Source organism: Aphelocoma coerulescens (assembly GCF_041296385.1).
Source record: "Aphelocoma coerulescens isolate FSJ_1873_10779 chromosome Z unlocalized genomic scaffold, UR_Acoe_1.0 ChrZ, whole genome shotgun sequence".
NCBI classification, from domain to species: Eukaryota; Metazoa; Chordata; class Aves; order Passeriformes; family Corvidae; genus Aphelocoma; species Aphelocoma coerulescens.
In genome coordinates this window covers 44956803-44963789 of record NW_027184085.1, presented here as the reverse complement: position 1 = coordinate 44963789, position 6987 = coordinate 44956803, and positions in this window count along the sequence as shown.

Here is a 6987-nt window from a genome sequence, read left to right as displayed (position 1 = left end):
TTCACCAGCAACTTTTGCAGCACCAGCATTTCCATGTGCCAGAGGGAACAGTTTGGAGCCAACCACCCACCTGTCCATACATCCTGTCTGCTCTCCTCCAGCTTCCTGTCCCCCCAAACACACTCCTTCTCTCTCTTGGTTTGTTTACAGGCCCCACCAAGCAAACCCCATTCAGTGTCTCCCTGACTGCCATTTTCCCCTCTAATCCATCCCTCCTCCTCCACACACCCTTTTTCGACGGGAGCTGCACCACATCCCACCGCCCTCATCTCACAGTCGTCACTTTCCTCCTCCACCTTCTCCTCCTCCTTTCCCCCGTTCCCTCACTCTGAGGGAAGGTGCTTTCCCCGGCTCCGTGCCCTTTCGCTCTGCTGTGGCCGCTGTCCCAGCTCCCCGCCGTGGCAGGACGCGGGCAGCGCAGGCAGCACCGCAGGGCCCTGCTGGCTGGAGGACTCCCAGCCCTCCGGACGGAATGGATACGGCTGCTGTCTGGGCTACGATGTCTATCACACGCTTTGTAAGCTCGCTTTGGGAGACCAGCGTAACGTCTAAAAACTCATGGATGAAAATTCACGGATTTGTGTTTGTGCCCGCCAAGGAACACGCAGCCACTCAGCACAGCAGGCTCAGAATGGGCTGGTGGGCACCCTTGAGGAGGCTGCCTGAACTGAACGCTTTCAAGTTCACCCAGGCAGTGGTTTCAGCAGTGATCAGGCTCTGCGAGTACAGGGACAAGGTTTTGCAGAACAAGTGTCGTTTCAGTGCTTGGTTTCCTGACGCCTTCCTACCGTGAGGAACCCTCCCTACCCTCCTTTCGATTTCTACCACATCCATGTGAATGCAAATTTGAGACAGAGCTGAGTCCCTGTGCCATCTGACAGTGCAGAGTCCACATAACTGCCTGCTTCACACTGCTCTGTAAAAACCTCCCAGTGCTTCACGGGTAGTGCAGACATGTAGGGACACAGGTCTTTGGGAGGTGCAGAGGCTCTTCACCACTGCACGTGCAGTAATATTTCTCATAGGTGGTGCATTGCCTTCTGCATTAGAATCTTTGTTTTCCTGTTTCAGTTCTAACTTTACAGTGAGGTCTCATTTAGGAGTGTCTTGAGGAGCTGTGAGCACTTTCTGTGTTTTGGTTACAATATCAAGCTTAGCATATGATAGTTTTCAAACCCATTTGTTCTGAATTAATAATAGTAAAAAGTCCGGCTCAGCTCAGCCATTTTGTCAGCTTTTCTTTCCATTTCATCAAACTCATCTCTGCTTTCATAAATGCCCCTCACAGATCAAATTTTATCTGCAGCATCATGGACTTGCTGTTCAGATGTCAATGCTTGGAAGATATCAGGGGTAAGCAAACAACTAGCAAGGATCAAGACTTTGCAAGATGTGAGAGCAAAATCTGTTTTAAAGACAGCTGCTTCAGGAATGACAGAGGAACTTGGTTCATGCCTAACTGCATCAGCCTCTCAGTCTCTCATTTTCAATAGTTACACCTGCTGTCTGAAAGCCTTTATGCCAACACATGCAGTGCTCTATGACAAGAGGTTCTGCTTTCTCATTCTGATCTAATACAGGCTTTTTGTTCCCAAGGCAATCATAAAACTCAAAGGGCAATTCCTGCCATGTCCTATGGTGTCGATAAGCTGCATGACTCCTCACGCAGCTTTGTTCATTTCATCCACTTCTCTTTGGAGCTCCAGCACACAGCCAGAAAGGTGGTAGCTGATAAACTTTCTTTTTGGAGCTGCTCTATCTGGCGTGGGAGGATGAGGGACTCCCTTGAGGATATCATAGCAAAATCAGATGCTTCGTCAGAAATTGGATGAGTTCTACAAATGCTGTTCCTGCATTTGAGGGCATTTGCTCTTTATGCCCTTTTCCTGAGTCAACAGAGATGGTTGTCTTGTGGGTCCACACAGCCCATGCAATTCAAAAGAAGGGGGTTTTTTAGCTTTAGAAATGTATCTTGACAGAGATCATAATTCTGTACTGTCCAAAAAGTGAAAACAATCAAAACTACTAGAAATGTTTGGAAGCCAATACTCTTCTATGTCTTTCTTCATTATTTTACTGTATGCTGTTGTGGTGCTGTTGGAAGCTACTATTTTTACAGAAAATGCAACAGCACTAATTGCCTCACAAAACTCAGGGTCCTATGAAGTGCATGCATTTTACTTCAGATCATCCCTGGCTAAAAAGCAGAAACTGCTCTGGCAGCAGACCAGTCAACAGACCAGACCTCACCTCTGTCAAAGTATCATAAAGCCACCTTCTCCATGGAAAATCAGTGGTGGGAGAGTTTGCAAGAGGTTATTCATGTAATACCACCTGCTAACTCCGATCCATCCTTCCCGAGGGTGTCACAGCAGGGCTCAAGTCAGCCCTCTGCTGTTCTGAAGACTATTACCTGAGGGCTTCTACTGGGATGTGAGCCTTTTATCCAGAGATGCCTGCTTGCCACGCTGAGTCTTATATTGTTAGGGTTATTGCCAAATACTTTATAAAGAATAATATTTATTCCTTCTAGAGGTTTCTTAAGATTAGATGGAAATGTTTACAGGTAGGAACCAAAGACAGTATATGCTGGACCATCATTTTGAACATCAGTGACATTTTGGGCTTCTATTTTCACTGATTCATAAACAGAGATAGTACACTTAAATGTAGACCTAGAAACCAGCTTTCACATAACTTCCAGAATCTTCTATCCATAATGACTTATTATATGAAGCATTATAGTCCTCTTGAATGTCTACCTATGTGCTTAAAATGCCATGTTGTCTACCTCCAGGTATTTCCTTGTTATGTTAGAGTTTACAAAGCCATGCTCATGATTATGTACAAACAAAACCCAGTCAGACTTCATGCCTAAGAGTACTGAGTGTAGAAGAAATAAAGTCATTTGACATGCATGCATCATAGCCTATATCCATAACAGAACAGTTCTGAGTAATTTCAACCAATATCAAGATGCGTGTAAACATAGCATAGCGTATCAGATACTTTCACAGTTTCTGAATTAACTCAGAGTATGCTTTTCATACAATTTACAAAAATTAACCTTTGGGCAACATGTAATCATAACAAAAGTGATGTGAAAGTAATGTTAGGTAGTAGAATGCCCTGTAATTATTTGGTAATAATTATTTTGTAATTACTTGATATAATTTTGTAATTATTTGGTATAACCCATGGATATATTTTAAAACTGTGTAAGTTCATCAAATATTTAAAGTTATGAAACAGCAAACTGGAAGGCTTTGAGACCTAAACAGCTGTCTCTACTGGATGACATCTTTGATATCTGTCATTTGTCTTTCTTCATACAAGCCAGAAAAGTTGAATACAAAACCAAATGTTTACATCTTCACCTCACTAGAAAGCATAATTGATATTACTTATAAGCAAGCAAAAACTAGTTTTGTCTTTTATACCATGTCAGAATATCCTGTTTCCTGTAAGTGTTTTAAAGGCCTGTCTGTGCCTAGTCAGAAGAACTCAGCTGAAGGTATTTAGGTAACTTGGCCTATTTGTAAACCAATGCTGGGTTGGAGTAACTCCCTGAACTGGGAGCAGAGTCCGACAGTTTGTGTATATTAGTAGGAGGAGGAACATATGGCATAACAGCCAAAATGCTCTGCAGACTACTCCCATGGTACAGGAAGAATGGGCTGGGAAGAGGTCCAGTTCTCCAGCAGAAGGCTGGTAAGTGTGGGGCCAGTCCCTGGCAAGTCAATGGATGATGGGGCAGTGTGCCAGGAGACAGCTTGCCATGGACCTGATAGAGCTTACGGAACAAATACCACCTCCACTAAACTTCACAAAGGCCCAAAACCACCTGTCTCGGTTTGAAAGACAGGTGTCTGCTAAGGAAGGCAGAAGCCTCCCTTGGAGTGGCAGATATAACCCCTTTCCCTCTGAGTTATTATAATTTTGAAATCAAGGGTCTTTAGGCAAAGATGTGGGAAATAGGAATAACAGTTCTTTACTATATATATATAGATATATATATAACTAGTCAAACAAAACAACAACAACTATGACAGTAACAGCAAACACAAACTCAGTCCCAGCCTTCTCGGCTGTCAGGCTCTTTCCCCTCGGGTGCAGTTCCGCTCGCAGCCGGCAGGGATCGCTGGTGGCTCCCGGTGAGCAGGGCAGGTGCGATGGTTCCCCCGCGGCTGCAGGGGGCGCTCCGGAGCGAGCTCGGGAAGCACGCGGCTGCTCTGATGCCCTGGGATCCCGGGGAAGGATGGAACAAAGGAGCTTCACAAACCGGTGGGCAGCTGGTCCCGGGTTCTCGGAAACAGCAGGCTGGACTGGTAGGCTGGAGCGGCAGGCACAAACACAAATCCCGGGTGGCAGACGAGATGTATCCAAAAGGGGAACCCCCCGGGGCTCCAGGCAGGCAGGGTGAGCACGGCTACAGCGTAACGAAGGCTCGAAGCAGCAGCGGGGTAGGGCGGCCGCAGCCCACGCTCCAGCAGGGCAGGGAAAACAGCTTTGGGATCCCCGGTGTTGTTTCCAGCAGAAAGGAAAGACGCCGAAAACGGGAACCAGCAGCTCTTTTCTCTGCACCTTCTCCCTCCAGACGCTGAGAGCGAACTGAACTGCCCGCCAGGTGAAAACAAAAGCCTGGATGGGCCCTTTTGTCTTTCTTAAGTATGGCTATCTCCTCTCAAGTATGGCCATTTATCTCCTAGCAACATGCTATGGGAAAAAATTCCTTTAACAGAAAAAAACTAGGACTAAACTAAAACCCCAACACCACCTTGTAACTACCTCAGACCAAACTGGGCTCTGTCATCCTTCTCCACATTATCATCCTTGTACCTCTTCACTGGGGCAGCTCCTTGCCTTCACTTTCAATGCAAATCAGCCAACAGACCTGATTTCATACGGTTTGTAATGTTTTAAGGCTATCAGCAAGCCCAGAGAGCTTGATGCATTAATACCAGATGCAAACAACATGATAATCAGCTAAATCAAAAGGAGCAATAAAAGGACTGCAGAGTTTAATTCACAGTTTAATTCCTCTATGGGTAATGGGGATGACTATTTGCATAGGAATGCTACCAGGCACCTCACTCAGTCAGGTAAATAACCACTTATCATTGCAGCTGCATTTTACCTTACCATGATCTGACAGCAGCACAGCAGACTGCCACACTGCAGTCCTGTTGTGGACTGTTGTTTGTGCCACACTGCACACTCGTGGTGTCTTGTTGTGACATCATGAGCAAGCACTTGGCTGCTGAAGCTATACATAACTTCATGACTTTGTTCCAAAAGAACAATGCTGCTTAGTCTTGTCTGAGACAATGAGGCTGCCACAGTAACTCTCTTCTGCACAAAGCTGATGAGAAAAATCCACGGTGGACTTCCCAATGATACAATAACATTTTCAGAAATTCAAAGAAGAAATTCTAGCTCCACGGGACTCAGCAAAGCTTTACCCAAAATGTTCAGAGTTAGGCTTTTAACATCTCAGCACTAGCAGGTCTTTTACAGTTGATTTTTTTTTTTTTGGTGGTGGGGGAGGAGGGAAGCTACATCAGTGGTGAGGACATTGCTCAGAAAACTCTCCTGTCCCCTGGGAATTGCTAAGCTCACTTTTATATCTCTTATGTATAGGAATCAAGAGGCAAGCAGAATAAAAGCAAAACTCAGCTTGAAAGCACAGAGAGTGAAATCCATTGAAATATTAAGCAAGCTCCTCTTTCCTCAGGCCAAACTCATCCATTAACCCCAAACAGTCTTCAGAGACAGGCTTTTCATTCCAATGCTGTTTCCAACCGCATTTTGCATTTTCATCTCTGTGGCACATTTTATAGTATGAAACAGCAAAATTTACCCATCCATAATAAAAGGTTACTGCCCCACCTTCCAAATGCAATTCCCTGTTCAATTGCTGACAAGCTCTGTAACTGAATAGGTCAGTGTCTCATTATCATATACAAAAGATCAGAAAATGTATTTAAAAACACAGATGTTTAAATTCTGAGAATATTGGTAGAAAAAACCCAGATGGATCTTTGTTAAGAGAGAAGAGTGATGCTGTAGAGGAGCAAGGCAAGGCACACAAGAACCAGAGAAAATTATATACTATTCAGTATTGTAAAAGATTTCTAGCAGGGAGAAAAGTCTTACTTCTATACTCATATCTCATCACAGAGATGATGGATTTACTAGGCCGCAAGACTTTGTGGTGATCCTACTGTGAAAAACAAGCAAGGACAATGTCATCTCCTGTATGTGTAAACTTCTGATTTCTTCTGTGACTGGAGTAAAAGGTGTTGAAGCAGGCTGGGCATTTATTTAGTGTAGGAATCCAGGCAGCATTGGGAACAACACAAGAAAGCACCATTTGCAGATATTTATTTAATTTAATTACATCTTATCACTGAAGTCATATACATGTCAATTCCCTGGTGGCTATTATATGAAGCAAAAAATCTAAGTTCTAGCAACCTTAGCAGACAGGCCAAGAGGTAAACGTCAGTATTGATGGAAGGATGGTGATCACCATAGTGATACTATTAGGTTAAGTAATGTTATTATAAGATTGCTTGATCATTTAAGATTTATTACATATGTATTTCTATTTTTTTCCAGTTATATGAAAATTTACCATGAGGATATCTTGAGTTTGTCAGCTGATGACAGTATCAAAGAAAGGCAATTCCACTGATCCTATAACTGTGGTTTGTGGGTGTCTATATTTTAAACAGATAATTTCCAAACAAGCAGAGTTCTTTAAGCTGAAACAGCTACATGCACATTCACTTGGGGGAATAGATGTTTCCTATTATACACAACCAAGAGATTTCCATGCTGTAGTATCTGTACTAGAGAACCTGCCTAGCTCCTCACCATGCTGAACACATAAATAAACTCTGAGCAATTTCAGTCCCTTGTCATGCAAAAAGAAAAAAGAACACTAGAAAAAATATTTTCCTGTCTGAACTCAGAAAGAAAGAA